Consider the following 10,090-nt stretch of genomic DNA (forward strand, 5'->3'; position numbering starts at 1 on the left):
GCTGGATGGTTGTATATAAAAATATATATATATTTATTTACATATCACATATTATTTCTTCAAATCACGTAATTAAATATGTGATTAGAAGAAATAATAAATATATATATTTTTTTATATACAACCTTCCAGCATTCTGAACGTCCTTTTCTTTCATATGTTTTAAATCTGTTTATCACCCCCAATACTTATCAAAAGGAAAAGATCCCTTCTAATATATATATATATATATATATATATATATCCTTGTTGCTTATTTTGATTTTAATCGCCTTACTTTGAAATTGTATGGATAATACCATACTAAATTCTGGTGCCTCAACTTAAGTACCATATTCATTTGAATTAAAATTAGGGCTGAACTCATATATATATGTATGTATATAATGAGAGAGAGGGGGGCGAAACAGCATTATGGGCGATTAATAGTTGTTCGCAAATTATAGAAGGTGAAAAAAAGTGTAAATTATCGTGAATGCTTCCACTACCACCACCCAAAATATATGTTTCAAACAAAGGTATAACAATATGGCATGTGGTCAAGAGACACAAATTAGGTGCGATAATTAGATTTTCTGCAATCTTTGGAGTTAGAATCCCAAAACTACGACATTATTGAAATGGATAGTTCTACGAAATTCAGCAAATATTATTACAACAGGTTTTCACATTATTACAAAATTTAATAGAAATTATTTTATTCGTATAATTTACCCGTAATGAGTTTATTTTTACCATTTAAACACTAGAGAACCCACATTAATTTTAATAAAAATAAAACGATTTCAACTTTTGGAAGAAAATTCATCAATGCCTATGCACCAACTTGCCAGTAATCAAACTGACAAGTTTTTCACTATACGTAATTATTTTGAAATCGCATAATTATGCAAACCAACTAGTTTTGTTTCTTGCCATAGTTTAAATAAAGTCTTTTAAATCGGTTCTCCATACACAACAATTTCCCTTAATCATTATAGGCACAAAACTATTCAGGAAAAACCTGCAAGAGGACCCAACAGAGTAGGTGTACATGAGTTGGAAGCAAATATCAAACATCTACATCCACATGACTGAAAGCACAGATGACTCAAAACTTGTGGTGAACTTGTATTATGTAGATCAAAGCACTTTCACAAGTGGAGGAAACAATCTTTGAAGCAGTTGTCAAAATGTGATGCAATGTTTCTGAAAAGTTTCCCTATAATGATGAGACACAAGGTAAAAATACTCAAGGAACAGGGAAATGAATCAATCAAGTCTTAAAACTTTTTGCAACTTTGCAAAACATTTTGCATGATGTCCAAAAAATTCAAACATTGTCATTCAGTGACATTGAATTAATTTGCCAGAATTCAATTGCATACAATTCATCAAAGGATACTAGAGACATTAGATGATGTCCTCAATCAATTATAAAGATTGCATTTAACACTTGAACTAGCTATTGAAAATACTCACCAGTTGCGGACGCATGGGTGTTGTCCTAGTTGCCTGAACAACACCCTTTCTAGCTGAGCCGACATCAAATATAACACTGTCATTTTATTTCTAGCAGTTTCTCAGCATTACTGTTTCATATGCATATCGACTGCTACAACAATGTTAGAATACATAAAAATGTGTATATTTGTTATGAATTGTGATTCCCACCTTATATTGTATATTTTTCAAAACTTTTGGGCAACACTAAAAAAAAATTCATGAATCCCTTGCTGCTCACAATCTATCTCTGAGCATTGATATGTGTATTCCTACACCTGAAAGAGTGCATGTACTGTGTGTATCTTCCCTTAAAATCATTGGCAATTATGCTTCTACCCAATATAGTGTCTTGTGATATCATCAGATGGAGTGAGAGTGGCTGTGAAGCATAGCTTTTGAGAGGACCACTACATATAAATAGTAGCAGTCTGAGTAAGTGAGGTAGTTCATACTAGTCTTAAAGTTTACAGTTCGAGTTAGCGTGTTGGATTGTTGGTTCTTAAAAGATTGTTGTTACATTATGTTTGGTTACTGCCGTTGGTTTCAATTATATTATTATCACACTGTTGCAACGTATTCGTTTATCCATAAGGATATAACATCTTGTAATGATGATCGTTTGAAACTCACATTGGTTATTTGACAATTTCTGTGTCATAGAAAACCTATTAAGCACATTAGTACAGCTTCAAGAGAAGCAACAGGAACAACTACAGGAGTTGCAAAAACAAATACTACAACAACTACAATTAATTGAGTTACAGTCGGTGAAATCCCCAAATCCAGTAATTCTGAGGATAGTATTAGGTTTCTCACATATTATAGAAGATATGAGGAAATTTTTAATGAGTGCAAGTCATGGTTGGAGGAGCAGAAAATAAGGCTTTTACTATGCAAGGTAGCTCCTGCCAAACATAAGCATTACTGTAACTTTATTCAAAAAGTCAAGTGAGATTAGTTTCCAAGAAACCATGGAACTGCTTTCAAAAATTTTTCCTGATGGAAATTCATTATTCAACACCAGAATGGAGAGTTGGAACTTAACAAAGAATGAGGAGGAGGATTTTATCACTACATCAAAGTAGTCAACCATGTGTGTGAAAATTTCAAACTCCAGCTTCTCACTGACGATATGTTCAAATCACTTCAGTGGAGTAAAGAGAATATTGTCATCTAAGTATATTGCCCACAACACCATTGCAGTAGCTGTCCTCATAACTAAGTTTGGCCTTATGAACTAGTCATTACAAGAACTCTATGAAATAGATGTTCAGATTTGCAAGCTGTTCCATGTTACAGGAAACTTCAACACCAGTGGAGGCTATACTTCCCATGCAAGGGTGGTGGCCATGGTCTCAAATCTGTATTGATATCTTATAAAACACATATTCTGAGATTGAAATATCTGCAGTAGAGGAAAGAGACCAGTTACTATCTTGTGACCTTGAAATCAACAACTTAATTAGGACAGCTAATGAACTTGAGGAGAGGTGTGAAATAAGAGCTGATATACACTGCATGTCAAATTATTAGGCAGCTCAGTTTTTCACAATAACATTTATTTGTTTGAATCCAGATACTTTTCCACTTCATGATGATAACATCCATCTGCATGTACAGTACCAAAATAAATCCAATCCACCCATACATAAAGAAACAACAGCCATTTTTGTTCATAATAAAAATGCTAATTATGCAAAAGCAAACATTTATTTAATGCGACAATTAATTTTTAACAACAAATATAATCATAACAGACTTTATAATGAGGATAATAACATGTTTAAATGGAAATAATACAAAAAATATGATGTCTTAAAGTTCTTAATGATGGATGTATGATCTTCCACATGAGAGAACGTCTCTGACACGTTTATCCATTGAATTTGTCAAGGTAACTATTTCATCTGGTGTAATTCTGTCAGCAGCATCCACAATAGCTTCCCAGGGTAATCTTTCGTTGAAAACTGCCATCCATCTTGATATATCTTCCTATAGAAATTCACGAGACACTTGTAATAAGTCATAACTTTTATTATTGGAGGTAATGCATTAACATACAAGGTTAATTGAGGGAAGCTTATAACATTACATGAATATGTTTTGGTTGCAATCACATGTCTCCAAGTAAGTAAGGTGAATGGGAGCGCGAGCAGGTGTAAGGTGCAGCGGCCTGACCCAATGCATGTTGAAGAATCAACAGGCACTGAATTAATTTCTTTATTGCTTGTAAGGGCATACATAGAAGATACAAAAGGAGGGGCCGGAGACAAACAATGGACAGTCTTACAGGGGAAGGGGTACTGGTGTTGGGGTTACAAACATGAAAGCTGTGATGAAAAATGGTATGAGTTTAAAAATTTTAATGAAATTAAAATATATAGATAAAATATACTGAAATATATATTTTTTCCTGAGTTTATTTTCAATCCACTGATTTGGAACCTTTGTTATGTTTTTCTTTTTTTATTTCCCTTTCTTTTTGGCAAGAAAACGTTTTCCTCCTTCTTGACTGGCTACACCAACATGACCCCATTCATACTCAACTTTCTTACCACATTTGCCCATCTTTTTTCATACATGCTGAGAGGCAGGTACTTTCACTCCAGATGGATCTTCCTTAAAAGGTGGAAGTTGAACCAACTTACCAACCCTTGCCCTGAGATAAAGTGGCCTGCCTCAATCCCTTTTGCACGTATCCTCCACACTGTCTCTTTCAGTATGGTCACTACACAGAAAAAGGCTGCCTTCCTTTTCTTGTTCAGGAAGGGACGCGGTACAATCTTAACTATGGACTCAGTCGAGAGCCGTACTTCTTCCACATCTGAAATCAGTTGTTCGACATAGGCAATCAACCGCTTCAAGTCCCCACAGTGTACAAAGGCGTGCATGACAGTTTCACTGATGTGTCTGCACCTCAGACATGTGGGGGTGAGTGTTGAAACCGTGTCTAGACAACCTCTCTCAAACCAATAGGACTGATCAGTAGCACAACAAAGCCATGGAATTCTGGAAATTATCCAGATATCTTGGTCCAAATGCCCTTTCGAACAGGTTGGCCAGTTGTTCATCATCAAAGCTTAGTTTCCCCCAGGACATCATCAGACTTAAACTCTACCAACCCTCTATAGAAATCCACAGTAGTAACCGCTTGCTCAGGAGAACAGAATAAGTGCTTGTCAGCACTCCTTCTGCCATTCTCCTGTCTTAGGTTTCTGTTTGATCCATGTGCCTAAGTCCCAGAGGGACTTCAATTGTGGGAAAAGCTGCTTGGCATGTGGTGACCTCACCTGTTCACCATCCAGGTAGCACTGGAGGTCTCTCAACCTCAACGTGTGCTTGCACATCATTAGCCAAGGCATCCCCAGCCCACCCTTTAACAGTTTCTGGCACCTCACAAGAGGTGGTTTCCCTTTTCACAAAAAGTGGAAAAGGATCTGTTCCAGCTTGGTCAGCCACAAACCGGGACAGGGCATGACAGTCAGGTGATAGGTTATCACAGATGCTATAAACACCTGTGCAACCTTGTCCCTCCCAAACCAGATCTGGGTTATGGCTATCACCTTACTCGCTACCTCACACCAGTTCTCCACCTGGAGACCTGATGAAAACTAGATTCTGAGCAATTTAACCAGTACCTCCGTCCAGCATCCAATGATGCTGTTAGAAGGCATCAACTTGCCATGCCAGGTGCCGAGTTGCAAACCAACAGATTTTTCATGGTTAATTTTTGCCCATGCCACCACTTCATATCCTTTGATGGTGTCTTCTACATGAGGTAGCTGCCCTTCATCAGATATGATGATGGTAGCATCATCCGCATATGCCATCGCACTTCTACCATAACATAGATCATGCGGGTCTCCCCCCATCATCCCCAATCTCCGTAGCAGTGGCTCAAGAGCCAATACATACAGGGGGCAGCCCTGGCAAACCAAATATTCAATCACAAACGGGCTCGAGAAGAACCCATTCACCCAGACAGATTTGATATTGCAATATAAAGCTTTGATCCAACCTCGGACAGTCAAGCCCAGACTGACCACCTAGAGGACCACCACCAAATACCGATGGTTGACCCTATCGAATACCTTAGACTGGTCTAAATTCACCAGTGCCCCACTTTTGCCAGGAACTTTACCCATCCTCTCTATGGTGTAGCATATGAGATGAAGGTTGTTGAATATCATCCTTCCTGAGATGGCACATGTCTGTGCCTCTCCCACCAGGTCACCTACAAAAATCCACATTCTCTTGGCTAGCACCCTAGCCAAAATCTTTAACTCTGTGTTTAGCAGAGTTATGGGCCTATTTTATGTTATTCCCCTTGCTCATGTCCTTCCTGATCAGTGTCACAACTCCTCGGCTCACAGAGTTGGGAATTCTCCCATTCTGCTGCCAATTTGTGTAAACACTAGCCAGTATGTTCCCGAACAAGTCTGGCATACTTTTACAAAATTCGTAAGGTAGTCCATCTGATCACGGTGACTTGTCCCCAGGACACTCAGAAAGTACCTCTATAACCTCCTCAGCCATGATCATCCCTTCCCAGCGCTTAGCATCGCATGCTGAAAGACATGGGCCACCGGCCAGGAAATCCCGGAGGGAATCCCCATGGACCAACATCCCGCTCCTCCCGAACAATGCAGCAAAGTGCTCATGAAAGGCCTTGCACATCTCCTGTTCTTTGATCTCCTGTCCATGTTCATTAACCATAGACCTTATTGTAGCATCCACGCCACATTGGGTTTCTACTGAACGAGCCCACCTGGCAACATCAATACCCTCACGGCCCAGTGCACGTACTTTAGCCCTGACTCTGCATCCTTCTTGTTTGGCATTGAGGTGTCAGTCCAAGGCCAATCTCACCGCCAAAACTTGGGGTGTAGAGTCCACTCTCAGCACCTCTTCTAATGCCTTAACTAAATCCCTTTCTACTCTAGTCTGCTCTTGACTTAACTGCTTGCTAAATCTAATCGACTCAATTTGAATGGTTCTTTTGAGGGCACCCCACCACCGGTTATTTGACACAGTCCCAGTTAGAACCCTCATAACTAACACCTTAATCTGGCTACAGTAAGTTTCGCAATCCAATAGGGACTCGTTCAACTTCCAATAGCCAGATCCCAGTCTATGGACCTTATCTATATGCAACCTACACATCACTAATTTGTTATCAGTGTAAGGTACATAGGTATATTGTGGACAGCTAAAACTAGACTTATCTCTAGTGTTAACTATAATCCTGTCTATGTAAGACCTGATCAATTTATGGTGATTAGTCCAAGTCCATATTGGCATGCTTGGATTATCAAGTCTGAATCGATCTACCAGCCTAAATCGCTTCAGCAGATTGACAAGGCATGAGTTACATCTGCTATCATTTGAGCCTACACTATCCAGGCGTGCATTGAGAATAACGTTAAAATCACCGAACACAACTAGTGTCTTTGACGTCACCAGAAAATTCTCCAGGTGTTGATAGACCTCATTCCATTTGCCTATTGTATTAGGCACGTAAATGCCACCAATGTGAAGGCCTTACCTCTGTATGTCAGATCTAGAATGACCAACTCACCTTGTGGGTCCACGAAGATTGTATGAGACTTTCTCATAGCTGTTCAGGAGAGATGAGAACTCCTGCAGCTTGGACTCTGTAGTAACCATCACATCGATTCTGTGTGTCCTGAGGTTGTCGAGGAAACACACCTGCTTCCTCTTCAACCCCAAACAATGCACATCTAAATAGCCAATACATAGTGTAGCCATGTCAAGACAGTAAGAAGAAGGAAGGAAAATTCTATGCTTACCTGCTCATTCATTTCTTTTCGAGGGGGGTTGTTCTTAGTACCATTGGGGTAGGAAGCTCCCCCTCCTTCTTCTTGCACAGAAATGGTTCCATCGGCGGGTTGAATATTTTGGGGAGATCCTTGATATCAACAATGTCTCCTCTATTTCTCTCCTTGAGTTCTAAATATAAGTCTCTCAAGACTTTTGCAATGGTTATCATATCATTGTCCTTGTTTTCGTAAACTCTCGTCCGTAGGTGTGGTTTAATCACTCCTTCCAAATATTTGCTTTGATTCTTGTAGGCAATTACTACAATGTCTTCCTTTTTGGGTATATCATTTTCAATTAAGCTTATTTTCCCACATTTTGGCAGGGCCTTGAACTTTTTCTGGGTATCATTGGTTTTCACTATTTTATTTTTAGGAGTCACTTTCCTTCCACATGAACAGTTAACACTGTTTCCTCCCCTATGTGAATGGACTCTGGGAGGCTTTCCAAATCAGCGGATGAGGCTTGAGCAAGAATCTCTAGAGTTTGGCCTCACAAGTTTTGTGGGGCCAAGCTCTAGAGATTTGAAAAATATAAAATTTTTCTCCCTTCTGGTGGGTTATTTTAAATTTTTATTCAAGAAGTTCTTCTACCCAGATATAAGGGTAGAAATAATATATTCCCATTCTGCACAGTTTGAGTCGAGAAGTCTTTAGCCTTCTCTACTGACTCAAACCATACTTCTATTGTGGAAAACCTTGTTCTTCAGGCCAGGTATTTTATTTCCTTTAATACCGGCTTAAGGTATTTTTCAATGGTGCTTTCTTTCAGGTACTCGTATTTCTTGTTTTTGGCATTATATGACTTGTATATGATGGTTTTTCTCTTGTTTTGTTAATCATTTCGTTGGAAGGTCTGATGTGACTTTCTCCATTCTCTTCTGCAATCATGATGAAATAGGCCTGAAATTCTTCCTTTCGCAAAGTAATCTTTTCTGCTCTGCCAACAGCGGCGGCAAAATTCAAATTTTTCAGTTCTTTAACCAAAGACATTTTTTTTTGTAGCAAAAATTACTAAAAGCAAAGGAAAATAAATGATTGTTCCACAAGGAACACAGTTCACACAAAAACGAATAACAATTTGCTTATCCTTCCCCCAAGGTGGGGGGAATAACAATTTACAAATGATTATTTGTAAAAATACAATGTTTCCCTTACAGGAAACCACAATACACAGAAAAAACAATTCCTTAAAGGATAACAATATTAAAAATAGCAATATTAAAAGCAGCTCTTCAGGTACTGAATGAATGCAACTCCAGACAGGCACTGAATGGCACGATTTTAGAATTTCTTTCCTTTATATAAGGGATGGACTGGAAGTCCCTGACTTTCACGTAAAACCGGAATCTTCTAGAAAAGTTTCGAACATTCTAGAAGCTCGAAGGAGATTACTCTTGTTACATCCCTCTTCTATTTTGCTTACTGTCATAGTCACCAGGGGTCACTACACCCTTGTCAGCCCTCGAAGACCCAACAAATTTCTTAACAGCTCAATGATCTCTTCCCAGGATCTTTGATATTTCCAATGTCATTTTTGTTTTTCCAAGCTGGTGGACTTCTCATTTTTTTGTTTTTCCAAGATGGTGGACTTCTCATTTGATGTTAAATCACGTTTTTGTCCCATAATTAACACTTTTATTGAGCACTTGCCTAATAATTTAGGACAGTAAAATTGTTGCTGATTCATGAAAATGGCTGCCATTTTTGATTGATTCCAGTTTCAGCTTATGAGCTGTGGCCATGCTGGGGCACCGCCATTTGTTTATATCTGCATTGATCCAATTTATTTGACTACAGTATGCACAAGCAGACGTTGCCATCATTCAGTGAAAAATATCTGGATTCAAATGAATAAATACTCTGTTATTTAAAAAAAAAGAGCTGCCTAATAATTAGACATGCACTGTAGATCTCTCTGCCAAGAGCATTGGTAAAATCTATTTATAAGAACAAAATTTTTAAAAAATGGACCAGTTCACTTAGAAGATAGTACAAGTGTACTTGGCACAAAAAACACAAACCATAGAAGGCATTGATCATGTGAAAAGCTTGGCATAGAGTGCCAACAAGTTTATGACATCCCACTTTGAAGGCTACCTCCATGCAATTCAAGAGCAAGTGATCTCCATTAAGTACCTACAGCAGAAAAAGCAGAGATCATTGATAGACAAAACAAACACTGAAGACGTCAACCACATTATTGTCAACTGCAAGAGAATGTTTTCCAGATATTATCTTCCCGTGAGACGTGATGCAGTGGTCAGAACAGTCTTGAAGAGGATAACAAAAAAGAAAACACCTACAGACAAAGTTGACTATACCGAGACCAGTGGGTCAAAAGAATATTGGTGGAACTTAGAAATTAAAACAGCTACCAAATTAAAAGACAACTGGCCAGATATTGTTGTGTGGGACCATAAGGAAAAAATATATTCTGTTGCAGAAATCAGCTGCCCTCTGGACACCAATGTGGTTAGGAAAGTACAAGACAAAGAGGATGTCTATGGACTATTGATAAGGAGTTTGCAAATCTAGCACTCATGATACACCTCCAGCTTCATATCTATTATTATTGGAGCACGAGGATACATATCAAACTGTCTGGAACAAGGTATGGCTGATCTTGGTTTCTTGGGGAGAGAATGCAAATCTTTAATTCAGACATTACCAATGATCATGTTATCTGGGACTATAAAAACCTGTAAGAGTTTAAGATTTAAAGGATGACTAGCAGAGATACCTGGCATTGCTCGGGATTAAAATGG

Source organism: Octopus sinensis, linkage group LG16 (genome assembly GCF_006345805.1).
Source record: "Octopus sinensis linkage group LG16, ASM634580v1, whole genome shotgun sequence".
Classification (NCBI taxonomy): domain Eukaryota; kingdom Metazoa; phylum Mollusca; class Cephalopoda; order Octopoda; family Octopodidae; genus Octopus; species Octopus sinensis.